This window comes from Taudactylus pleione, unplaced genomic scaffold (assembly GCF_031769625.1).
Source record: "Taudactylus pleione unplaced genomic scaffold, aTauple2 ptg000671l, whole genome shotgun sequence".
Lineage (NCBI taxonomy): Eukaryota > Metazoa > Chordata > Amphibia > Anura > Myobatrachidae > Taudactylus > Taudactylus pleione.
Window position 1 is genome coordinate 6,595,265 of NW_028285073.1, and position 26,808 is coordinate 6,622,072.

Here is a 26,808-nt window from a genome sequence, read left to right on the forward strand (position 1 = left end):
CATCTAGATGCCCTTCATAGCAGGGGTCAGGGAGCATGCTGCAGTGCTGACTGTGGCAGCCGGGACCGACGGGGTGAGGACGAACAGGCAGACAGGAGGAGTGTACAGCAGCGTGAGGTCTCGGGCCGGGAAAGTTGGGATCTGTCTGTGATGGGGTGATGGGGGCTGGCTGAGGGTGGTGATGGGGGCTGAGGAAAGTGATGGGGCTGAGGGCTGAGGAAGGTGATGTGGCTGTGGACTGAGGGCCTGATTCAGAGCCGGACGCTCTGACCAGAGCACTCGCTCTGAATCAAGGCCGACCTAGCTTAAAATGGAGCGGCCTCCTGGCCGCTCGCATAGCTGTGGGTGACCACCCACAGCTATTGCGAGCGGCCAAAAAGATGGTCGCGATGGTCAAGACCATCGAGACCATCGGGCTTGCAACGAGACCCTGGTAGTAGGGTCTCGTCTGCCGCAAGCCCGGAGTGCTTTTGGCTCTATCAGAGCCAAAAACACTCCCACTGACATCACTTGTGATGTCAGAGGGGCCGGACCCAGACGGTAGGCGTTCCCATGGGAACGCCTCCGTCTGGGCAGCCACGCCCCCGGCACGCCCACCAAAGGGGGCGTGCTGTCAGTCACTATCGACAGCACGCCCCCTTTGGTGCGAGACCCACGGAGCTCCCTCCGTCGTGCGCATGCGCATTAGGGCACCATCGACCCACTCGCGAGCGTCCTGCGCTCGTGAGCGGGTCTGAATTAGGCCCTGAGTGACCTCCCCTGCTGGGCTGTCACAGATGGCTGCAGAGCTAATTGCAGGAGACCAGTCTCCAGTCACTTCAGAAAATCCAGACCAGTGAGTGTCTCCCTCCAGAGAGTCCAGACCAGGCCAGTGGGTTGGAACTTGGTCCCACACCCTCCCTCAGCACCTAATCACCGTCCTCAGCCCTCCTCACTGCCCTCACTGTCTATGGGCCTGATTCAGACCCGGACGCAAGTGTCTGTTCGCTCGTCCGCCATACGAGCTTAAAAATTTAAATTTAAGCGCTCGCTCGTATGTTCGCTCGTAGCTAAACTTCCGTCCCATATTCTTCCAACCCCTCCTCTAGCTTGCGACCGTTCAAAATAGCGACCGTTCGTCTCCTCTTTGGTTGCTTTGGACGCTCGCACAAGTCAATTCCGGAAGTGGGCCTGTCAGATTTCGATTACCTGCTCTTTCATTCTGCAAACATACTTGAATCGTTTCATGCCAATCAATATATTAATTAGCTTAATTGCTCTTCACATGTTTTCAAACTTTTGTTTTTTTCAATTTCAATAAACTTTATTCTTGTCAGTGTGTGTCATTTTTCCTGCAGAATACGTATGGTTTCATCAATGGTTTACTTTATCAAAATTACTTCTTTTTAGGATGGATCCTATTGTTTTCCTGTGTTTGTGATAGGCACATTTTAGTCTTTTAATTTGTTTATTTAAATTAGCTTACGCATGTTACTGCATGAAGCCTATCATAACTCACATTATATTTTTGAGCCTGTAGGACACATGACTCATACAATAACCAATAGAAACATGGTTCCTGTTAATTTACAAAGTACATTAGCCAATCAAATTTTTTCTATGGCCTTTATTAAAACTGTTTTGTGTTAAAAAAATCATTGCCATCATGAGAGCCTCCGCATTTACTAGGCGGGAGCTATTGGTCCTCACCGAGGTGATGGACCGGCGGGTTACAAGCCAGCCTCCCCCCATCACCAACCGCCTGAAGCGTATGGCCTACGCGGAGGTTCACCACCGCCTGCGCTCCTTCGGCTGTCTCCGAAATATCGGGCAGTTAGAGCGCAGGTGGTCGGATCTGCGCTGCCACACGCCACATCTGCTGGCATTTTTGCGGATGCAGATAGAAGCAAGTAAGTGTTTTTTTTTATTTTGTGGTCTTTTTTTGCGTACCTACCTGCGTGTGCATGTTTCCAGTTGTTGTTTTTTCATTTTTGGTGTGGTACATTTGTTCCCAACCCCCCCCAAAAAAACCTAAACATTTTTCATCCATCATTTAGGGGCTGAGCGCAGACTCCGGCATAGACAGCGAAGGAGACGACGGGCTCGTCCCCTATCACCCACTCCAAGCCAAAACACCTCTCCCCAACCTTCCCCCAATTCCCCCTCCACCCCAGACCGGCCAGTACCTGAGGCCCCTCCCTCTCCCAATTTTCCAAACCCGCAAAATTCACCCTGCCCTCCCCCCCTCTCTTTTCTTCACCCTCCCCTCACCCCCCCTCTCTTTTCTTCACCCTCCCCTCCCCCCCCCCCTCTCTTTTCTCCACCCTCCTCCATGAGCCAAATCTCACCTCCTTCTTTGGACCAGCACTGGCCCACCTCAGAGGAGGAGGATGTAGGGGCTCCAAGAGCCGGAATACAGATGACCGGTATGTTTCCCTTTTAAACTATGCTTGGTGGGTTTTTTTTGGCTTTTTGGGTGATGTTGTCCTTTTGCCTGTGCATTTCTAAATGTTTCATTATTTTCATTTTTTCTACAATTTTTTTTTTATAGACAATGTCTTGGATGTTTACCACTGACACATATCAAAATACTTGTGTATTTCTTGTTTACCGTACCAACAAATGTATTTTTTTGGTGTACTTCGCCCTTTTTTGGGTTGGCTTTTTTTCTCCCATCTTTGCATTTGCCAGTACTTTGTTTTTGTCAAATAAACTGTATCTTTGTTTAAACTATAGTCTTTTTTTGTTTGGTTTTTAAAACATCTAATATAAGGTGTCATTTTATAAATCCACACATTTTTTAATTCCCACAGAGGACCAGAGCGGCTGCAATCAATGCAGGCAGGATTGCAAGCCTTGCGGGCACATCTAATTGCCATGCTTGTGGTCCTTGACCACATGTCGGCGGACCTTCGTCGTTAATTGTTTTTTTGTTTTCAGCCACAAATAATGTGTGTTCAATTAAAATTGCATTGTAAGTCGACTATTTGAGCATGTTTTTTAAAGTAAGGTAAATTAGATTTGACAAAGCGCTAGTAAGTATGAAAGCTGGCACATTAAACACCTAACAATACCAATAGGTTTTTAGAAATACCAGCATTTTTTGGGCTACCTTTGGGTGGGTAATGTAAATATAAATTCAAACCTGCTTAGGCCTAGTTTAGAAGACATACTGTTTCACCATTATACCTTTGGTGTTTGTTTTTAGCCACAAAGCCTGTTAAAATACTTAACAATTTAAACCATTACAGGATTAGCCATTACGAAAATTTGTTTGTTTTGGCCCACGTTACACGTGCTTGTAATTTACCAAGGAAAAGTATTTTTAACGTCAAGCAAAAATTTATTACACACAAATAATAAACCAAAAGTGAATTGTGACAACCAATTCACACAGTGAAAACACACTACCAAAAAAACCTACACCCAAATCAAAAAAAAAAAAAATAATCAAGAACTGGTGGAAGAAGTAGCAGGCCAACATGAATCCACAAATGAGGCGAGGAATTAATTGTTCCCGAAGTTATATCCAATGTGGCAACATGAAGACAATTTTGTGGATCAGGTAGTAGGCATCGTTTTTCCGTGAAATTTAAGGGAATACAAGAAAAACAATGAAAAAAAAAATTACAAGTGCACATTACAATCTTACATGTCTACATTGTGTCAATTAACTAAATTTGCAACAATAATTACCTAAAATATCTGGCCACCACATCATCGCATATGGCCCCCCCACATACTGACCTCCGACCAACCTCGGGGGGGCCATCCTCAGGCATGGCATCCTCTGGCTGCATTGGGACACCACTCCTTATGGCAATGTTGTGAAATATCCCACACAGGACCACAATTTTTGAAACCATATCCGGCAAATACATGAGCTCGCCACCAGAGCGGTGGAGGCATCTGAATCGGCCTTTTAAAAGGCCGATACAGCGCTCCACCACCTGCCTGGTGGCTGTAAGTGCAGAATTAAACTCACTTTGTGGCCCTGGTGTGGGAGCCAAATAAGGAGTGAGCAGCCAGGGCGTGCAAGGGTAACCACTGTCTCCTGTGAAAAAACAAAAACAAACATCAGGACCATTGTGTAACAAGCTTTGCATTGGTTGCCACGGAAGGTGTCAACATACCCAGAAGCCACGCATCACCAGCTTGTAGGTTGTCTAATTTGTGCCAAATCCCTGATTGCCGGATGACGAAGGAATCATGTGCACTCCCGGGGAATTTGGCATTCAGAGACAGGATCTGGAGGGAGGCATCATATACCACCATTACATTCAGTGAATGAAAGTGTTTGCGGTTCCTAAAAATAGCCTCCAGCCTTGCTGGAGGCTGAAGTGGTATGTGAGTGCCATCCACAACCCCTATGATGTGTGGGAAGCCAGCTATTAGGTAAAAATTGGCCTTCACCACACTAAGGGAACCCATATCCACTGGCATTTGAATAAAATGATGGAGGTGTTTAAAAATGGCCTCCATCACTGCCCTCAGGATCCTTGAAAAGGAGGATTGGGAGATTCCGGCAACTATTCCCACCGTGGTTTGAAAGGATCCTGAGGCACAGAAATGTAACACCGACATTAATTGCGTAAGTGGTGGTATTGCTGTAGGACTGACAATTTGCCATTCAAGATCACTCTCTATTAATGAGAGAGTGTCTAGGATGATTTGTGGAGGAAGACGGTATCGTCTTAAGACCTCATCATCTGGCATTCCAAAAAGGGTGACACGTGTTCTATATATCTGGGGCCTTGCACGCCTACGAGGCCTACGCCTGGGACGAAGTTGAGGCTGGTCAGGTTCTGGAAACATGGCCAAGATAATACGACCAACATCAACCTGAAATGGTAAGCCAGGTAGTTATTGTTTGAGACAAATGTGAACCAAAAAAACTACTTATCTTTTCCAATAAATCCAAAGATGCTTACAGGCCGGGGTATTGTCATGAGTAGAAAAACCTACATTTCAAAATGTAAAAATATATTTCGTTTTTTTTTTTTTTTAAAAACTGGTATTCTAAACACATTTTTTTTTTCCAAAAAATATAGAAGGGAGCACACATTAGTTAGGAAATGCATGCTACATTTAGTGGTAGAACATGACTTAACATTTTTTACACCAAAAAAACATTATTACGCTAAATAGTTCACATTTTTTACTGGTTAATAAGGAAACATTAGTGCGCTAAATAGTTCGCATTTTTTACTGGTTAATAACTCCAAAAAACCGTGTCAAACCACAAACCACGCCAACAATCCACTCCTCCAAGCTAAACCTCCAACATTCATCACCCGCCACCTCGACTCGAGTCGCACCAAGCCATAAATAGTCTTTTTTTTCCTGCTCAAATTAAGGACGGATAATAGGAGCACACAATCAATGATGCGGTCGAATAATGCTGACGCAAGTAAAAATACGTCACTGAAATTCACAAACAGTCTGCTGTAGTGAAACTTTACTCTCTAAAATGGCTACAGAGCAGCAAAACACTGGCCAAGAGGTGCCCGGTAAGTATTTGTCTCTTTTGTATTAAAGGATTATTTATACCAATAATTTTGGGAACGTTTGACATAAAAATTTGAAAAATGTTTTTTACAAAAAGAGTGGAGGATGCCATGTCAAAGGCTGCTGGGCCTAGTCGGCCTAAGAAACAAACGAAAAAAATAGGCAGCCACAATTCACAAGAAAGGAGATGGAGGTTTTGGTCCAAATGTGCCATGACAACCTGCCACAAGCAGAAAGGAATATGGGTGCAAGCCAGAAGTGGAAAATGTGGGATGACATAGCCAGTGCTGTCAATAGGGTGGGTGAGTTTGACCGTGCAACCCGGGATGTCAAACGCCGGTACGTAAAAACTACATTTTAATAAAAAGTGGTTACAGGGCCAAATACTGCAGGAATAATGCCAACTTTTTCACCCACAGATGGAGCGATTTCAAATATCGGCTGAAGCAAAAACTGGCTGATAGGGCTAGGCATGCAAGGGGGACATGTGAGGGACCCACCCCTGTGTCATTGGAGCTTAATGACTTGGAAGAGCTGGCCTAGGGGTGTGTGCAGGATGAGGAGGTGTTTGGCGTGTCCAACATGGATACGGACATGCCAGACTTTGCGGCTCCTCATGTTGTCCCAGGTAAAAGTTGTTATGTTACCAACTCTGAAATGTGTTTGTGACAATATGTAGATTCTAATGTTACTCTTTTCTCATTTTTCTCACAGAGACACAGGCGGATGAGTCTGCTCCAGAGGGGAGCCTTGGCCGCAGAATTTCTGCTGGCTCTGCAGGGGAGGAACCAGTAGATCCGGCTGGGGACCCTGCAGAAGCCAGTCCAGGGCAATCCCCCTCGCAGGCAGTGGCCCTCCTCACGGATCTCAATTTTAAATCTGATCACCACACGGAGATTCTGCTGAGGATGGACGCCAGTCTGCTACGGGTGGCGGAGGCCATGGAGCAAAATGCTGCGGCCAACGTGACCATTGCTCAGGCCCTGGTCGCAAATACTGGGGCCAACATCAGGATTGCAAATGCCCTGGAGCAGCTCGTTCGCCAGCACATGGTGGAGCCGGCCTCCCTTCCTGCCGGAACATCAGGACCCTCCACCTCTGGCACAACAACAGCCATCCCTCCAAATGTGCCTAGCCCTATGCCTAGTCCAGAGGCCCCAACATCTGCCTCTAGACAGGCCAGCCGAAGGACCTCCCGGACCCGGTCAGGCTCTCACCCTACCCCGGCCAAACGGGCCAAAAGACGATGACAGCAATGGCTAATTTTCCCACATTCCTTCTGTGCTTGCCCCATATTCCTTAAGGGACAAAACTTCCCTCTCCTTTCTTGGGAATTGTTTTTAAATTGTGTTATTTTGTGTTGGGCAACTGCCACTATTTGTGTTTGTGTGTTATGTTATTATTTTTTATATTTATTTACGTTATCCAGTTGTGATTTATGACAATTAAGCATAAAAAAAAAATTTGTTTAAAAAATAAAACATCTGGAAAATCTGCTCAATTGTATTGTGAAATTATTCAAAAACTGGTTCATAGGTAATCCCGCAAAAAACAAACAAAAAATATGAACGGAAATCTACACATTATTTTGGATTCCGAAACCATTTAGGAGTTTTAATGAACACTTTGCCAAAAAAAAACAGACGAGTTTTTTCTTGGCCCCTTAAAAATGAAGAAAAAACACAAACATGATGACAATATTGTTGCAATAAAATAACTCCAAATACAAAATGCCAAAACACATATTTTTCACAAAAATTGGTACGCTAATTGATTGTCTAATCCAGAAATTAGCAGCTGAGTAGTTCACCTGCGTACGGTTTTGTGCTACTAAAAAAATACTATTTGATAAACACATTACAAGCTTGTTTTCAATTCTCAGTTGATTGTTTTTCTGGCAACAATTGATAAATCGGATAAACATCGAAGAGGCACAGGAAGGAGGAAGAGACCATCGTCATTGCGGTAGAGAATACCAGACCACAAGCTGAACGAGCAGTTTGAATGGAAAGTGGATCAGACAGTGACGTATCACTTGTTACGTTCACATTGGCCGTTCGCATGAGATAATTTATGTACGCCCAAAAAACGCCTCGACACGCCTGCGTTTTCCCATCTCCACCCCCGTCAACGCCCCAAAACGGGCTGTTCTGTCAATCACATTTGACATGTCACTTCCTGTTCGCTAGTCGATGAACGACGGAAAAAAAGATCGCAATCAGCCGTACGCACATGCGCATTGTTACACCGGCGCATGCGTGGTTGCACAACATCGGTTCACTACGAGCGTACGGCCGCTTACGAGCGGCTCTGAATGAGGGCCTATATCCCCTAATCACCATTCTCAGACCCTCATTACATTCCACAGCCACCCATCACCCCCATCAGCCACTCATCACCCCCATTAGCCTCTCATCACCACCCTCAGTCCCCATCACCTTCCTCAGCCCCTATCACCTTCCTCAGACCACATCAACTACCTCAGTCAGCCCACAGGCCCTATCACCTTCCTCAGCCAGCCCCTATCACCTTCCTCAGCCAGCCCCATCACCTACCTCAGCCTCCATCACCTACCTCAGCCAGCCCCTATGACCTTCCTCAGCCCCCATGACCTTCCTCAGCCCCCATCACCTTCCTCAGCCCTCATCACCTTCCTCAGTCCACATCACCTTCATCAGTCCACAACTACATCACCTTCCTCAACCCCATCACCTACCTCAGGGTCTCATTCAGACCCGCTTGCGAGCGCTGTACGCTCGCAAGCGGGTCGATGGTACCCAAATGCGCATGCGCACGACGGAGGCGCCTCCGTCGTGCGCATGCACGAGGCCCGGCGAGCGACGGGGAAGCCGTCGCTTGGGGTCTCGTACCAAAGGGGGCGTGCTGTCGATGGTGAGTGACAGCACGCCCCCTTTGGTGGGCGTGCCGGGGGCGTGGCTGCCCAGACGGAAGCGTTCCCATGGGAACGCCTACCGTCTGGGTCCGGCCCCTCTGACATCACAAGTGATGTCAGTGGGAGTGTTTTTGGCACTGATAGAGCCAAAAGCACTCCAGGCTTGCGGCAGACGAGACCCTACCACCAGGGTCTTGTCGCAAGCCCGATGGTCGCGATGGTCTTGACCATCGCGACCATCTTTTTGGCCGCTTGCAATAGCTGTGGGTGGTCACCCACAGCTATGCGAGCGGCCAGGATGCCGCTCCATTTTAAGCTAGGCCGGCCCTGATTCAGAGCGAGCGCTCTGGTCAGAGCGTCCGGCTCTGAATCAGCCCCTCAGTCCACAGCCACATCACCTTCCTCAGCCTCCATCACCACCCTCAGCCAGCCCCCATCACTCCATCACAGACAGATCCCAACTTTCCCGGCCCGAGACCTCACGCTGCTGTACACTCCTCCTGTCTGCCTGTTCGTCCTCACCCCGTCGGTGCCGGCTGCCACAGTCAGCACTGCAGCATGCTCCCTGACCCCTGCTATGAAGGGCATCTAGATGCTGCCATTAGGCGTGTGTCCTCTCTATCAAAGCACACACAGTGTGTGACATCATACGTCACTAAGGGGTCACGTGGCCGCCCAGCGCTGCCAGATCCAGACTGTCGGTCATTCTGCAGTGATTGTGATGTCAGTGGGGCCGGCCCCAGACGGTAGGCGTTGTCTGGGCAGTGGCGTGGCGTGGCGCCCCCGGCCAGCCCACCAAAGGGAGCGTGCTGTCACTCAACATCGACAGCACCCAATCTTTGGTACGAGACGGAGTGCCCGTCGCTATCCGGGTCTCACACATGCGCACAATGGAGCCAGCTCCGTCGTGCTCATGCGCACTGGGCCACCATCGACCCGCTTGCGAGCGCATAGCGCTCGCAAGCGGGTCTGAATCAGGCCCTCAGTGTGTATGTGTATACGGGTAGCCGGGCATTCACTGCGGCGGACAGCAGGGAATCGGTGTGCCCACAAAGGGATAGAACTGGCTGCGGGTGGCATCACCGAGCACCCCTGGCGAGTGCCATCCTGGCCAATAGGAATTAACGCCCCTGCCCTGTGACATAAAAAAGTTTGTGCATCTCTGCCATCGATGGTGGAGAAATATTGGACCTCAACCATCAATGGCAAAACCACTGCCCAATATTGGCAAACCATCGCAACCATGAATGGTCGATCCCTAGGTCCTTATTATCGTTAGGTCCTCATCACATTTTTGGAATGCAGCCCACAAATGTCTATATAAACTTTGCAAATACATATATTGCAATATATACTCTTCTTTGTCCAAATAAAGTTTCATATATGTATATATATATATATATATATATATATATATATATATATATATATAAAATCATAGTTGCATTTTCTTGGATCACACAGTGAGTAAATATACTGTGGCACAGTGAAAGGAGGCAGCCCAGGTTTCCCTTTGCACACAGTAAATAGACATAGCCCCTTTAAGATGAGCCCCAGCTGGTGCTGAAGCTGAGCATGCTGGGAGTACTATTCAGTCCGCAGGCCCGTGCTGCTGCTGCTGGGGAGAGAATAGGGATCAGGACTACTGCTGCTGCTGATCTGGCTCCTGTCAATGGGAAGCTGCTGCAGGCTGCAGCCTTGGACGGGACCCGGGACAGGTAAGCACCGTGGCCCCGATGGACAGATAGAGGCGAGGCTAGGGCTGCTCCTCTGCACAACACCAAGGGTTGCTGCTAACCCCCAGGAAGTTGTCCAAGACTCCTCACCAGGGAGAGAGCCGGGCTGATGTGCCCCTGTGCACACTGGTGCCTGTGCATTGCAGTGTGCAGGACTTTTATTGTACTTATTACATGGTATCACTGAGCATTGCTACTAGATCTACAGTAAGCCAGGTGTATGGGTGAGATGCTGCTTTGTTCAGTCTCTCTCTTTTTGTGGGTGTGCTGTAAGACTTTGCAGACAGGTCTTACTTGTCTTCCTTCCACTCAGCCAAAACAAGGGGGGTGGGGGGCATAGATTAACCCTCCACTGCTGGATGGTACAGGAGAAAGCAGGATTTAAGGCTGGTTTTAATCTGTTTCACCAGTTGCATTCATTAAGGGAAGCCTCCACTGGGGTTTGTCCCATCCGCACGTGAAAAATAATCAAATTGTTTAAAGTCTTCTTATTTTTATTTTTTTTCCCCTTAGAATTATCTTTTTGCCTTTCGGATAGCTGATTGTTTCATAAAATGATACAGGACGATCTAGTTCATCCATCCAATTATTTTAGTTTATACGTGGTCTGTTTTTTTATTCTATACAGATACATATAGCTCTGTAGAAGACACACCTATTTAGGCATCCTTGGATTTGGCTGCTCATTTGACACTTAATAGAAAGGGACTTTTTTTCTTTTTTTCTCGTAATTACAGAAATGTACTAAAATAATCGCCCAAAAGTAAAAATATGAGGACGTTGATTGTTCCTGTTTCTCAAAAATTCAGCTCTGCCAATAATGGGCTTTGTTCTATTGTTAGGGATTTGGTACCACATTAGCAAATGAAATACAGAAACAACAGGGTTGTACAGTTATTTAAAAAAAAATATATATCAAAAATATATATATATTTATGTCTCAGATACTTGGCAATTTTTTTTTGGGGGTAATACAACATACTTTGCAACATGGTCACAGTGCATTGAAAACCAAACTACATTTTAACGAAACAAATATGAGAAATCGGGTATAATTCAAATATTTAAAACTCCTACTTGGATCACTATTTAGCAAATATGATTACATTGTGCTTCTTAAAGAGTGTGGTGTGATTTGGTGTCTTTTTTTATTTTTAACAGGCCTTTATTATCATTAGATTTACTAGATATTTTCTCGACAGCGCTACTTAATAAAACTGGCGCTGTGTATGGACGATGATAAACACATGCGTGTACATGGATTTAAATTTCACATGTATAGTTTATTTGTTGGAGGTAGTCAAATATTTATGACATATATGGTTTTTGATTTTTAAGTATTTGCATTCTCAAAAACAAAAAATGTGTTCATAGGTTTTTCTGCTTCATGGAAAATGTGCGGCATGTTTAATTTTGAATTTAGCACGGGCGTAAATTGTGCACATCTTCAAATGCTTTTCTCCTTCAAAGCTTTGGAACGGCAGGAGGTCCTTGAACGTCTGGACGAGGCAATGTGGCCCGGCAGAATTTTAATAATTCTACTTGACAAAGGCCCCAAATCCCGTCCCTTCAGCCTGTTTCAGAATACAGATTGCAAAGACCTGCACTCTACACTGCATTTTGTCATTTTAGCAAATGTCTATTCTCACCTACAGGCTGCTTATTCTAAATTATAGCACCAGGTTGCTGTATAATCCGGGGGTGAAGTGAAATAATGTATTTTGTACCGAATGCAAAGGAAACAATATGGAGTAAAATATAGTATATCTGGCAAGCGACAGCTGACAAGATTATGGATTCTTAGCTCTCCATGTTGCGGGCCCTTTTCTCATGAATAAAAACGGTACACGCGTAACAGATGCAGCAGGTATTTTTGGTGTGACAGGAAGGAAATAATGTTGGGTGGTGAATTGACAAGACAATTTTACCACAGAGTGATTTTTAACCAGCTCCTTACTGGAGTAATGGGAAATTTTGGCTGCTAGATAGCACCTAGATTGGAATTCAAAAGGTTAAATCCTGTCAGCCATTTCGCTTAGGTGAAAGGATGAGGTGAGGACATAGACCAAAGTTATTGGGCATCTTGCAGGGATTGCTTTCAGGCAGTGTTTCATTACTTTTTAGCTTTATTGCTGGGAGACAAAAATATGAATATGGGAAGATTAACGTGTGGAACTTTTGTCAGAAACACTGAAGGCCTAGAAGTATTAATTGTCTTCATTCTCTGTTTAGTGCATTATTATGCATTTCTGTTGGTATTTGATGCACGGTATCTTCTGTATTTTTGCAGTGTTTATATTTTTCTTTTTAAGTTGTGTCTATTTTCAAGTCTTCCCATGGAGATTTAATCTATTCAGGGTTCTAGCAGTGAAAATTTATGTCCTCCTTTCTATCCTTGTTAGCTGGACAAACTGAGAATTTTAGAGGTTGGCATGAAAAACATGCAATGCAAATAAAGTACACATGTACTGTATATTTTTGACTCATGGGTGTATGTATTGTTTTATCACTGTTTGTGTGTTAAACTTAAAACTCACTGCAGTCCCCCTTGCCTTCTAAAGGCACACATCCACTAGACTATTTTTTTGAGCGATTGAACGATATTGTAATCGTTCATAAATTGTTTGCAAATCGTTTGCAAAAATGTCTTAAGCGACCAGCGATGCGAGCTCCCGCTGGTCGTTTAGACATCTATCATCGTGCAAACATGCTGTACAATCTGACGATATCGTCAAGGTCAGCATGTTTGCAGATGATGGATGTACCTTCCCTGAACGACTGCTCGTTCAGTGAAGGAGCGTCACAGACAGACAGACAACTGCACGATTACAATGTTGTAATCGTGCAATCGTTTGCATATCTTCTAGTTGATGTGTGCCTTAAGGTAACTTTTTTTTTTTTTTTATTATTCGTATCCCATCTGCCAGTGCATGTTGTTTATATAACATTTGTAATTATATGCTATATAGCTTTACTGTCCACTGCACTGCCCTGCACCCCTATTGCAGCCTAAAAATGCTTGAGTAAAGCTGGGTACACACTGTACCATGTGCGACTAAGCGACGATGCGATGATACATTGCCGGCGCCGTGCACATGGCACGATCCGTTGTATGACCGCGCAATGTGTCATTAAATGCTGCATGTAACAGCACTGCGTCATTCGTTGCATCGTCCCATCTGCTGTGCAGAGCGTCAGTTGGGACGATGCGGTGAACCATGGATCGGGCGTACACACCAGGGCCAGATTAACAATGGGGCGGATGGAGCTACAGTCCCATTGTCATGACAACATGATGTTGACTGGCCATCTGCTCTCCACACGGTCAGCCATAAATCATAAGTAGTAAAATTGTATTTCTATTTACCTCACAAAATGAAGGATTTTTTTTTCTTTTACATATTTAAGGAGACATTGGAGCAGAGAGTATAGGGGGTACATGCCCACATGGCACTGGCCACACCCACACAGCACTGGTCACGCCGCCTCCTGCTTCTCATAATAGGCCCTTTGGTCATTTTCAGCTCCAGGCCCATGTGGCCATCATTCCGGCCTTGGTACCCACTATACAATGTGTACGATCCGCATCGGCACGATATATCATATGATACATCGTATAGTGTGTACCCAGCTTTAGCCAGTCGCATTGAGTAGATTTCCTAAAACTTCTACAGGTAATCGGATGTGTTGCTCGCAGCAACCAATCCTCTTCTGATTGTCTTTTTGTTTTTTTTAGCACGGCCTGTAAAATGACAGGTTGATTGGTTGGTTTAGGCAATATATATACTTTCTCTCTCCAAGACTTGATAATTCTCCCCCTTCTCCGTCCACCTTATCTCTATCCAAGACTTAGTAAATAAACCTGTTAATTTGCTACAGTTTTGCCCAGAAGACTGTTCACAACAGGTGGCAGTCATCTTGGATTGGGTCAGATTCAAAGGGATAAACATCAGGAACATCACTGGTTTTTCCTCACACCCTATAGAGATGCGCAGGAAAATTTTGGGGGGGGACATTTATCAAATCTTGGAGAGAAAGGGCCTGATTCAGACCCACTCGCGAGCGGCTGTCCGCTCGCAAGTGGGTCGATGTTCTGGGCTGAGCATGCGCACGACGGAGGGAGCACCGTCGTGCGCATGCGCCAGATGCGACGAGCGAAGGAAAGTCCTTCGCTCGTTGTGTCTGATCAAAGGGGGCGTGCTGTCGATGTTGATTGACAGCACGCCCCCTTTGGTAGGCGTGCCGGGGGCGTGCCTCCTGACGGGGGCGTTCCCACAGGAACGCCGCCCGTCAGAAGCCGGCCCACTGTCAGTGGGAGTGATTTTGGCTCTGATAGAGCCAAAATCACTCCGGAGCTTGCGGTTGAAAACCTCAACCGCAGGCTCCGGCTCGCAGTTTCGATGGTCGCGACGGTCAAGACCATCGCGGCCATCAAACTGCACGCTCGTATAGCCCGTGGGTGGTGACGCTCCATTTTCATGGAGGCCGGCCCTCATTCAGAGCGTGCGCTCTGCTCAGAGCGTACGGCTCTGAATGAGGGCCAAAGTAATGAGAGAGAGAGAGATAAAGTACCAACCATTCAGCTGCTGCCATTGTAAAATGGCAGTTTTAGAAGCTGATTGGTTGGTACTTTGGGGGAAATTTATCAAAGCTTTGGAGAGAGATAAAGTACTAACCAATCTGCTCCTAACTCATTTTTTTTCAAATGCAGCCTAAAAAATTACAAAAGCTGATTGGTTGGTACTTTATCTCTCTCCTAAGTTTGATAAATCTCCCCCTTGGTGATTTTGGTGTCACCGCTAAATGGATCTGCCCCAAATTGTATCATTACATGTAATATCTACAAAGTGATCGTTTTTAACAGAACATTTATATTTGTTTTTTATTTTTCCTTCATGTTGTAAGAAAAATCTCTGATGGTGTAATTTTAAATATTTTTGTAATTTCCTTCAAAGTCAGAACCAGGTTACTTGCAGTCATTTTGCTATATATGTCTAATTAAACAATTCATTCATGTGGGGTTTACTCATCAATCAATGATTATCCCTTTTTTTTGTCAGAAAAATAAGTTATCACTGCTACTTCCTGTTTACTAAGAGGGAAACAGGGGAGCCCCGTGTCTATAAACTGCTTTGTGTATTGCGCCGTTAAGCAGCGATACAGAGCACCGCCACTAACCCACCAGTGATAAAGTGTACGGAATAAATAACAAATATATCAGATATTTGTTTCTCCTATAATTCACCTTTGCCAGCCTTCATGTTGCCCACTTATACTTCTTTTACACGAAAGTTCCTGGTCTGACCCAGGGGTTGTAACAGGGTTCAATCCGGAACTTAACCCTTTCATACTGCGGTGCCGACCCAGGATATTCCCAAATCGGCGCCGTTCACACCGGAGCCGGGTCTGCAGTGACCCAGCTCTTCCAGCGTTGCAGTGGACGCTTGGTGATGATGTCATCTCTAAGCACCACTGAAGCCAGCCAATCGGGTCATCGTGACTTGGATCGCGTCGTTTACACTGCAGGGTTTCACGGGTTGTTCAATGGCAATCCCTGCAAATTACCTGGGTTGGATTCCCGGGCTACTCAACCCGGGTATCCAACCCTGGTTCCTTATACACCCAGAAGCAGCCTGGGTTATCCCTGCAATAACCTGGGTTTTAGCTCTGGTGTAAAAGGGGGTATTAGAGCTGTTTATTCGGATTAATAGACAATGCTGCTTGCGTGGTCTGGAATGTTTGTCTTCTATTCTTTTAACACATTTTTCTTTTTTTTTTTTTTTTTAACCCAATTTTCTGTTCATATCCTTGTACCTAAATGACAAATTTTGTTGTGTTCATAGTTTTTACTGTAATATACGAGTGTGGGAAAAAATGAATCCGTTTATTTTTTCTTTTTGTCACATGTTTAATAATATAACGTAAAATGTATTACAATGGGTTTTAATTTAAAAAAATATATATACCTACAAAGTACACTCGCTGTAAATCATTGTGAAAAATCTGTTTAATTCTGGTGGTAAATTTTAGTAATTCTGCCATAAAAATGTCTTTGCAAATGAAGGAGACGGACTGCATGAAGGGAGACAGATTGATCAGTAGACATTGATTGACCTGCACTTTGTTTTAACGTGAATTCCTTTTGTACTATGACTTCTGGCTGTGTAAATCCGGTTATATTATATTACTATGATTGGGCCGCACCTGTTCAGGGTTGTGGTAGACTTTCATTTGATTTTATTTGTAGCTCCTGTTGGCACAGTCTGTATACTGTAGTCCGTAATATCCCCCTGTGATTGCTGGGAGGGAGTGTGTGTCACGGCAGACATTACATCTGCTTCTGGGAGCTGTATTTCCGTGAGTAAACATCGGATTGACTAAGGTGTGTGATGATTGGTACTTATCCAAAAAAAGAACCCATAGTAATTAGCTGGACTTTAAACAGCAATTTTATTTATACATGGATAGATGGATATAGAATCGCCATTCAGTGATTAATAAACATATGTAAAAAATGTTTTAATGTAGTAGTAAATTGATGTTTTACAGAAGAGAATCTTTAGCAAGATCAGTGTGTGCATGTACTAACCTGATTATATGTCCAAACATAGAAAACAATGTAAATAATGGTTAAGCGAAGTTTGTCAGTCATGTGATCTGCAAAGAGGAAGTGTGTGTGATACCAGTAAATAAAAGTGCTAAGAGATGAATGAAACGTGTGTAAATTCGCAGTCAGTCGGTAAATAGTGTGTCACGTGGTTCAGCGTTGCGCACATAAACACAGGTTGGTCACATATAGGACACATATTGGGGCTCCCCTTTTGGACATACGTCCAACTGTAGATAAGCACCAAATGTTCTGTGTTTGTACTGGGTATGTGTAGTAAAATGGAGATGTATATCCCTGCTGCACCCGTCTAACCTTAGAGCGATGGAACAGGGGGCACTGGATGGGCCAGGCTGACGTTGCCTGAGTACAGTACAGAACAGTGGGGAAGCAGCTGCATATAAATCTTAAGAGGTGATCTTGATTAACACGATCCTGAATACAGACCTTGCATTACCTGTAAAAATAAAAAAAGAGCAGGGCCCTCCTCCCATAACGTGAAGCCAGCACTAGTGCTGCCAGCCTAAGTTGGTATTGACAAAATTGGAGGATGAAACTCTCTGGCGACACCTCAAAGTTGCCTATACAAGAACCAGGCTATGCCAGCCAAAGTTGGTGGCATTAGGGAAAACGGCAGCAAGGGATATTATTAACTATATTTATAAGGTGTCCACAGCTCTGTGCAGTGATGAAAACAATAACATGTAAAAAACAGAAACCATAATGATAAAACCAAAGACAGTGGAGGTGGGTTGGAGGAGAAGAGGTTAGGATATTGATATGCACTAAGGAGCAACACAGGGTGCGGAGTAAAGTGCAATTGGCACTCAATGAGACCTTACCCACGAAGTGGGCGGACAGATCAGGAGTCAGTAATGTATGATATTTGCATACCTGCTGCTCTTCATATTACACACATTGTGCTGTTTTAATATGGATACAAATTGGGCAAAAATGTAAGCGCGCAACGCGCCTACGATTTTGTAGCTTAATAACGTTCAACTATACATGAGCCATTTCTGTGCTAGTGATGTCAAATACTAACTATAATATAATCTGCCACTCATTGCCGAGAAGATAAAAACCTTTATCAGAATGCACTGGTTGTTAATGGAAACACCACTATTATTTTCCAGGTGTCATACAGAGGCGTACTCACACATGTAGCCTCAATACACCACACGGCGCAGGATGCCTGGTCCTGTACTCCTCTGCTAGCACTGGGCGTCTTTTTGGGCAGAAATGCGTCTTAGTCGCAACTAGGATGCACCAGGAGACTCTACTGATTCATTTGATATTCAACTTCTGTATTGTATACGAACCACAACAGAACTTGGCACGGGAAAAAGCCGCGGCCGCTGCATTGTAGCAATTCGTATATATATTTAGAGACGTGTCCCTGCTCGTCTAGTTTCGGTACGCCATGAAACACGATATGCCTGGCGTGAGTGAGCCTCTAGGTCCGTGCAAGGAATCGGTATGATTTTGCGTCCGGCGGTTGGAATCCCGACAGCGGCTGCCCGACATGGGTGAAAATCCTGATCGTCCCTAAGGTAAGTATAAACTAACCTAATTCCCTCCCCTAACTCTAACCCGCTCTTAGGGGTGCCTAACCCTAACCTTCCCCCCCAGTGCCTAAACTTAACCGCCTCTCCCCTTCCCGCCGCCTAACCCTAAGTCGCCCTCGGGGGTGCCTAACCCTAACCTCCCGGGGGGGGTGCCTAACCCTAAGTCCCCCCAGGGGGCCCTAAACCTAACCCCCCCCTTCCCCCACGGCTGTCCGCACCCGGCATCCCTTCGATCGGGATGTCGGGCGCCGGTCTCCCGGCGTTGGTAAAATGACAGGCGTCTAGATTTAGACGCCTGTCATTTAACCCTCGCCGGCATAAAGCAGTCGGGAAGTCGGCTGTCGGGAAAACGCGTCTAAGGGCCTGATTCAGCAAGGGATGCAGACGCACGCATCCGTCCGCTGCGAGAATATGCTAATCCATGCACATGCATGGAGACCGCAGCACAAGATGCAGACGCACAGCCCCATATTAAGCCGCCCATTTGCCTTTACTCACAGCCTGATCAGCACGTAAGATAGCGTGAACATCGGTAACATCGAGAACCATCGGACGCATTAGCTTAATAGTGGTTGACCTGAACTGCCGCAGGATTTTGTCCGCTTCCTCTATGTACAGCTTACAGTATGGCAGCGTATGCTGCCACACTGCATTAATTATGCACGCCCCTATAACTGCACTATAACGTCTGCGTTCCTCTGACCAACCCCCACCCCTGTCACCACCCACAAATGGCACTTCCTGTCAGTCAATTTCGGGGTATACAATTGGGAAGCTGGCTGCCTTAATAACAGCAGCTGGCTTCTCGACTATCATATCCCAGGGAGGGTGAAATGCCGGGCGTCTAGATGTAGACGCCTGACATTTCCCCGACACCGGGAGACCGGCGCCCGGCATCCTGATCGAAGGGATGCTGGGTGCCGCGAGCGGACAGCCGAGGGGTGGGGGGTTAGGTTTAGGGCACCCGGGGGGGGACTTAGGGTTGGGCACCCCCCCCCGGGAGGGTTAGGGTTAGGCTAGGGGGAGGGTTAGGGTTAGGCACCACCCCCCCAGGGCACTTAGGTTTAGGCAGCGGCGAAGGGGGGGCTTAGGGTTAGGCACTTGGGGGGGAGGTTAGGGTTAGGCACTTGGGGGGGAGGTTAGGGTTAGGCACCCCTAAGGAGGGTTAGGGGGTTAGGTTAGGTTAGTCAATACTTACCTATCGACGATCGGCATTTCCAGCGCTGTCGGGCTTCCCCTGCCGGGAACTCTGCTGTGGTCGGCCAGGCGCTGCCGGGAATCGAACCGGCCGGCGGTATTTCATACCGATTCCAATTTTTCGAAGGGTCTGCGTACACACTGCGTGTAGTCTGTGTACCCTAACCATATCGCACTGGCTAGTTCGCGCACGCACAGTGCGATGCATGCGCAGTGCAAAAATATCGGCCGAGTGCGTACGTTCCTTGCTGAATCGGGCCCTAAGTCGTAATGCCATGTGACTAGGAGACTGTGCTTTGATATGTGACACTTGTATATCTGTGTGCAGCTGAGACTGTAAACGGAACTTGGTATGGAAAAAAGGTGCTTCTGCTGCATTGTAGCACTTCGTATACTGATTGAGAGACTCAGGGCCTGATTAAGCAAGGAACGCAGTTGTTTATACGCACGCAGTCGGCCGGTTGTTGCGTTCTGCATCGCAGTGCACGAACCGGTCACTATGAGGACCGTGATCGCAGAGACTACACAGACCCGTCGCACAGTGATTGTCAGGAAGTGCCGTTTGTGGGTGGTGATAGGGAGTGGTCGGCCAAACGCAGGCATGCCAGTGTGTTGGGATGGCGTTGCAGGGGCGTGCATAAATTAGCCACTGAGATACCATATGCACCCTGAGGCCTCGTAGCGTGCGCGAAAGTAAGCAATTCCTGACTGAGGTCTGACCTGCCTTTACTGTGCGTATGGGTCCGATGTTAACGATTGTGTTGCTACTGTATGTTGACCAAGTATACGGATGTGAGTTAGGGGAAGTAGGCGTCCTTATGTTAGGCTGCGATCGCAATGCGAATGCAAACATATGCATATCACCGCTGATATAAGCAACTGTGTTATGTGCGTATAAGCTGAATAGCGATCTTTGCTGAATCAGGCCCTCAGTCTCACACAGATATACAAGTGTCACTTATCAAATTAATCGTCAGTCTCCAGATTGCGTCCTTGTCACATCACATTGTGACTTAGACGCAATTTCAGCAAAAAAGATACCTGGCGTTAGCAAAAGTAGCATAGGCCCTTGTGCGCCAAGAGGGGCTGTTTGGTGCGACTGCAGCAGTGATAGGTGAGGACACATCTGTACATGCCCCTCATTATGCTTTGGATACACAAATTGCCCATCATTGTATATACAGGTTGAGTCTACCATATCCAAATATTCAGAAATACGGAATATTCCAAAATACGGAATAATTTTGGCATGACTGAGATAATGAAACCTTTGATTTTTGATGGTTCAATGTACACAAACTTTGTCTAAGGCACAGAATATTAAAAATCTTGTATAAAATGACCTTCAGGCTGTGTATAAGGTGTATATGAAACATAAATGAATTTCATTTCTCTACACAAACTTTGCTTGAGCCACAAAGTTATTGAAAATATTGTATAAAACTACCTGCAGGCTGTGTGTATAAGGTGTATATAACACATAAATGCATTCTGTGTGTATATTTGGGTCCCATTCTCGAGATATTTCATTATGATATGCAAATATTCCAAAATACGGAATATTCCGTTATCCAAAATACCCCTGGTCCCAAGCATTTTGGATATGGGAGACTCAACCTGTACTGTACATCCTGTCTCCACACACAGGTTTTGGGCTTAAATGTTGAAACTAGATGGAAAAATAGGCCATGCTGTACTTTCTGCTTTCCGTGCTGTGTCTCTGTAGGAAACCATAATCTCTGAATAAAGCTTTTTGAAGACTCTCCATCCTCGTTAGTGAGTGTGGGCGTATCCAACCCACTCGTGTGCGAATACCCTCACAATAGTTACCACTATAAATGTGCTGTAACAATCTCTTCTTAAAATACCAATTACACACTATGTAGACAGTAATGAACACAATTTTAGAAAATGTTGGTAGATTTATTTGTATAGTCGTTTTTTATTTTGCTATTTGGTCTTCTATTGGCAGTAATAATATCCCCGGAATTTATCCGGAACATCACAGTAAAATGATAACTAATTTGAACATAGTTTATAGACTGATGCATGATAGATAAAAATTGAGGGGCTATTTAGCTCTCTTATCGCCCAATAAAATCATATTGAACCCTCAGTTTTCACATGATTTTTTCTAACATGCCTATTTGTAACTGCGATATCTCCAGCGTTCTTGATCTAATTGATTCATAGTGCCGTGCCCATACATGTATGTTATTAATGTGCAATTTATCAAGCTCTCAACAGCTAAAATTAACTAGCAGAGATAGATTGCACCTATGCATTAAGAACAGAATCCTGCAGTGCAAACTTTTGCCGCTGTGATCAGTGTCATACATCATTGCTGCAGTCGTGCCAAACAGCCGGTCTCAGCGCACTAGATCCTGTGCTACTCTGCACCGGGCGTCTTTTTTGAATCCTTTTTTGCTGAAAATGCATCTTAGTCGCAATGCCCTGGGACTTGGACGCACCAGGTGACTACACTGATTAATTTGACACGCAACACTCTGTGGGCCTGATTCAGAGGCGCTCGCTCTGAATCATGTCGTTCTTTTTTTTTTTTCTTGTTCCGGCCGCTCGCAGCTTGTGCGAGCGGCCTGGCAATAGTCGCGATTATCGTGACCATCGGCATTGCGAGGAGACCCTAAGGTAGGGTCTCAGCACTCGCAATGCCGAGCGGACTTCCTGCTCTAATAGATTGAGTGATGTCAGTAGGGCCGCCCACAAACGGCAGGCGTTCCTTCGGGAATGCCTCCGTTTGTGCAGCCACCCCCCCCCCCCCTACCCGCCTACAAAACGGGGCCAGCTGTCGATCAACATCGACAGCCACCCAGTTTTGTTGCGAGCCCCGGAGCAAGTGAAGTTCTCACTTGCTATATGGCTTGCGCACGTACTGGGCCACCATCGATCCTCTTGCGAGCGCGTCCGTCTCAGGCCCTGTTTTCGATTGAGTCTTTGAATCTATATTCGAAGCGCTGCGATGCAGCTGCTGCAACTTTTTTCCACGTCAAGTTCCATTGTGCTTTGTTTACAGACTTAGTCGCCCACAGATATACAAGTGTCGCATATCAAATTAATCAGCACAGTCTCCTGATGCATCATGCAGTAGCATCGCATTGCGCATCTCGCTCCATGTGGCATATTCAGGCTGTTTTTGTACAACGTTGGGACAGCAGCTTATTAGACCAGCTGTTCCAGCCTGAATAAATTGATAGACCCGAAAAATCATTGCTTTTCGCTGTGAATTGCGGCGATAGGGTTAGCCCCACTGCTACCCATGATAAATAGGTCTCTGAGTGCATTGTAAAAAGTGACAAATGAAGCACAAAGTGCTGTGTACAAGGCTTTATATAGCCCCCCACCCCCAGTTGTATAGGATGCTTTGTAGACCTTTATCCCATCGATCCAGCTTGTCTCGCCCCCTCCCCACCTTATCCTCTTTGTCAGAGTTAGAAGCCAACAACAGGTTAGGTTTCTTGCCATTAATCTCCCCTCCAGTATTTAAAGAACAAGAGCAGATTGGACAAAATAAGTCCTGTCTGTGATGCACCCAAAACTCACCCCAATCTGCCCAGCATTAACCAGTCTTGTTCTTAGTGCTGAAACTGGCAGTGTTATTTTTTGCTCACCAGGTGATCGTGTTGCACCGTTTCCTACCATATGAATTGCCACGTCTGAGCCGCATGTTCTGCATGTAGAGTAAGATGAGGTGTGATTTTGTTTAGTTATCATTTATTTATTACAAAGCTATGTGTCTCATTAAATATACAGAAGTGCAGATCCTTTCTTTTTGTCCACCATGCACTAATGCAATGCATGGCCCCCTTTTGCTTCTAGAAGTGTTTGCACAGGTGTTGTGCAGGGCTGCAGTGCCTCTTAGGAATGTGCCCACTGCCAAAAGTAGAAAAAAAAATGTGCTTACAGTTACCTAATTTATCCCAACTTCTACTACTGACCCCTAAAATTCTGATTTATGTTAAATGAGAGCAGTCTCTCTGTTTCATGTATCACAATTGTTCATGTTAAGTCTTTTGTTCCGTTGGTTTATTCAAATGTATAAATGGTTTAATATAACCTAGTGTAAATGGTATGACATTGCAAGTTATGATCAGCTTCTGATCCTCACCAGCTATGTGGACAGCCACCAAGCCGGAAGTATCTCGGCACAGTTTCCTATAATATCTTTTCTGACTAATACCACTTTTCCACTAGCTAAAATACCCCGGTTAGTGCCGTGTCAACCCGGGTAGCTGCTCAGTGGAAAAGGCTCTTAGGAAAAAATCCCGGGTCTAAAGCAGGGTTTTATGCAGGTAAAACCCTGGTCAGGCTCAGTGGAAACGGGTGACCCGGGTCTTTCGTTTACCGCATGGTCATTGGCTGGTATTCGCATACCTCCCAATTTTTAGGTCCCCCGAAGAGGTACAGTTTGTGCACAGTAGGCACTAGTGACCGAAAGGGGGCGGGGCTTTGGGGGGGAAATGGGGTGGAGTTTTGCAGGTTCTCCCAGTTTACGTCACTATGGGGGCGTGCCCAGCACTCTCCGAGATGCTGGGCAGCCCCCAGGCTCTCCATATACTGGTAAACATATCTCCTCCTGCACACCCGCTGTTCTGCATAGCTTCCCCCCACTCTCAGGACACTGCGGCTGGCGGGAGGGACAGCGGGACAGTCCCACAAAAACAGGACTGTCCCGCTGGATGCGGGACAGTTGGGAGGTGTGTATTCGGGTATGTATGTATGTCACCGGGCAGGGAGAGATTACAGCCTCCCTGTATGGTCCGGACTGTCCCGGTTTTTACCCCATCCCTGCTTCATATGGGGAGGTTGTAACCTCTCCCTCCCTGGGGCCCCTAGTCCACTCCGGTCAGGCGTTCAGGGGAGATCTGGAGTTTCCGGCGCATGATGATGACATCCTCTCCAAGCGCCGGCACTGCACCCATGTGCAGCGTGAACGCCGCCGATCCGGATATTCCCGGGTCAGCGCCGCAGTGGAAAAGGAGTATATCCCGGGTCAGAACCGGTTTGGGACCGTGTTCCAAATCCCAGGTCAGACCCGGGATTTTGATGGAAAAGGGCTATAAACTACAATTAGTTTCACCATCAGGTTATAGATTAAGGAGCATTATTTGCTAACCCACATTCCCAATCCTCCCAGGTCCAGCCAACTGTCGGAAAAAGCAGATGCTGGTCGCCAGAATCTCAGTGTGCTTTCCCATGGATGTATCTCTAAAACTGCCAAATAAAGGTGCATGATGTCACAAAAGAAAAAAAGAATTTTTTGCAAATGACCTTTTAACGTGCCTTAGGGGTATGCAGTCGGCTAAACCCGCTGCCTTAATACCGACAGCCGGCTTCCCGGCTGCTTTATCCCGGTGTGGGCTAAATGACTGGCGTCTATATCTAGATGCCTGTCATTTACCCGACACTGGGAGACCGGCGCCCGGCATCCCAATCAAAGGGATGCCGGGCGCCGCGAGCGGACAGCCGTTGGGAGGGGGGGGGCTAGCCCCCCCCCCCGACGGGAGGGTTAGGGTTAGGTTAGGGGAAGAGGGGTTAGGGCTAGGCACCCCCGGGGGGTGGTTAGACACCCCCTGGGGAACTTAGGTTTAGGCAGTGGGGCTTAGGGTTAGGCACTTAGAGGAGGGATTAGAGTTAGGCACTTGGGGGGGGAGGTTAGGGTTAGGCACCCCTAAAGAGGGTTAGGTTAGTTTATACTTACCTTAGGGACGATCAGGATTTCCAGCGCTGTCGGGCTTCCGCTGCCGGGCTCTGCTGCGCTGTCGGGCTGCCGCTGCCGGGAATCGAACTGCAGGCCATGCGACAGCTGGGATTCCATACCGATTCCGCCTTAGGGCCTGATTTAGCAGTATGGGGTCCCCTGCATGAGCATGGGGTCATCTCAGTAACCCCCAGGTTACTCAGGATGGCTGGGAAATTCATGCTGCTGGGGCCAGTGATGCTGAGTCCAAGGACGCAGCCACTGGCTTCAGCACGCCCAGGAAATGGGACAGACATGCCCCCGTTTTTTGGGATGCTGCCCGCCTTCACCCTCAAGTGCCAGCAGCAACAAATCTACAAGTGTCGCATTTGATATGCCACATTTGTATATCTGTGTGTGACGGAGTCTGTATACGGAACTTGCAGTAGAAAAAAGCCGCGGCCGCACATCATAGCATTTTGCATGCTGATTCAGAGACTCGGGCCGAGATGTACTAAATAGGAAAATGCGGTAAAACACCTGAAATGCAGTTTTGGGGGTTTCACCGCATTTCCCATATGTACAAAGCACCGGAATGTGATGTGGTGCTTCGTCCCGGTGGGATCCCTTCCATGAGCCCCAGCGGCCTTCTAATGCGATGCTTGGTACATCCCGCCCCCAGTCACACACAGATATGTGTCGCATATCAAATGAATACACTCAAGTCTCATGGTGCTTCCTAATTCCATTGTGACCTGGAGGCTTTTTCGGCAAGGAAGATGCCCGCACCTGCCGCACCACGAGGGGCTGCTTGCCAACTGCCGCAAAGATGTGCGAGGACACATCTGTACCGTGCCCAAAATACACTTAGCAGTGACATCAAAGGTTTAGAAACAGAATCAAGGAATAAATCCCCATACACATGTTGACCCCTTTTATTTAGGTACTTAACAGTAATTTATATAGTGCACACATTTCACAGCACAAATACTTAGTCATTCTTATCAGTCCCTGTCCCAGTAGAGCTAACAAACACACATACTATATACCTCCCAACAAATGAACTTCCTCCACGCACTGTTTATTTGTGGTGTGCATGGCACCTATTCAGTACCACTATTCACCCTTTACTTTCCTGTGCCGAGCAGCGATGGCAACCGTGATCAAATGTTCCCCCCATCCTTCCCTCTGCCCGCAGGGTGCTGCAGCTCAGGGATCCGGTCTAAAAATCTACAGTAATAAGGTAGACAATGTCTAGACAGATACCAGATGCTAGACAGTCAATAGGTCGACAGGGACAAACAGTCATCAGGGACTAAAGGTCGACACACTTAAGGTCGACTTGTAAGAAGCTCGACGTGGTCAAAAGGTCGACATGAAAATGGTTGACACACAAATGGTCGACGCATTTTTTTTATTATCATTATTTTTTTTTTTTTAGGGTTAGACACTTACCCGACGGTTAGGATTAGGCACCAGGTGGGAGGGTCAGGTACTTACTGGAGGGTTAAGCTATAGAAGGGATGGTTAGGGTCAGGCACCTATGCCAACAGTTGGGCACCAAGGGGAGGGCTAGGGTGAAGACTAGGGTAAAAGCAAAAACATGTGCCGACCATTTTCAT

At 46.4% G+C, this 26,808-nt stretch overlaps 1 protein-coding gene across 1 annotated transcript in view; it reads left to right on the top strand.

Annotated features, from left to right (window-relative positions):
- Positions 1 to 9,989: 9,989 nt before the first annotated feature.
- PRDM2 (PR/SET domain 2) overlaps positions 9,990 to 26,808 on the top strand; it is a 128,976-nt gene continuing 112,157 nt past the window's right edge. The window contains exon 1 of the mRNA XM_088455768.1: positions 9,990 to 10,098. The gene's annotated coding sequence lies outside the window, so the exon portion shown is untranslated. The remainder of the gene's footprint in view (positions 10,099 to 26,808) is intronic.